Genomic DNA, 797 nt, shown 5'->3' with positions numbered 1-797 from the left:
TATGCTTTCTGATGCGAGTGTATTTTTAAAATAAATTTTAAGATGTAATAATATAGAATGCAGATGTCACCCATACCAAAAGCACACATTTCATACTTACCTAAATTAAACTCCTTATTTATTTGGAAATCTTTAAAGTTCAGAAATATAAGCAATCTACATTGAAACAATTGAAGAATACTAAGCTGGTGGCCTAAGGCCTGCTCTATGACTGACTACTAAGTCCTGTGAGATGAAAGAGATGTCTTCACATATCCTCAATCCTCATGGTAAATTCCAAAAAATACCAGTTTCTCCTGAAGCATGCTACCCCAGAGTCACACATCTGGGATCCTACCACTACGACTGCCATTCACTTTGACATTGCTTTGATTTGCAAGAAGTTCATCAATGTTCTTTCCACCAATTATAGCCTTTAATCATTGGTGATCAGTTGTAAGTAACTAGGATACTTTTTAAATATGGTGAATAATTATCAACTTTTTACTCTTTGATAGGGAGGGAGAATTCAATGCGGACTTTTAAAATGTTTCTAAATTGCTTAAAATTACACATCTCTTGAGTTAGCTTGTTTAATTTTGAAACATATTTGTGTATGCAGTTCCCGTTGTTTCTAGTAAATTGGAGGGAACATGTTGAATTTTTAAAACTTTGCTATCAATTTAGAAAGCATTAAAAACCAAGCTAAAAAAGCAAACTACTTGCCAAGTAGAAGCCTCAAACAATTTAGTTTTTGTTTGATTAGGGTTGCTGTGAGGTAGTGGTGCCCTACCTCTGTTTTGCCACCATGGGATCAC

Source organism: Nomascus leucogenys, chromosome 4, assembly GCF_006542625.1.
Source record: "Nomascus leucogenys isolate Asia chromosome 4, Asia_NLE_v1, whole genome shotgun sequence".
Lineage (NCBI taxonomy): Eukaryota > Metazoa > Chordata > Mammalia > Primates > Hylobatidae > Nomascus > Nomascus leucogenys.
Note: the sequence above shows the minus strand (reverse complement) of the source record.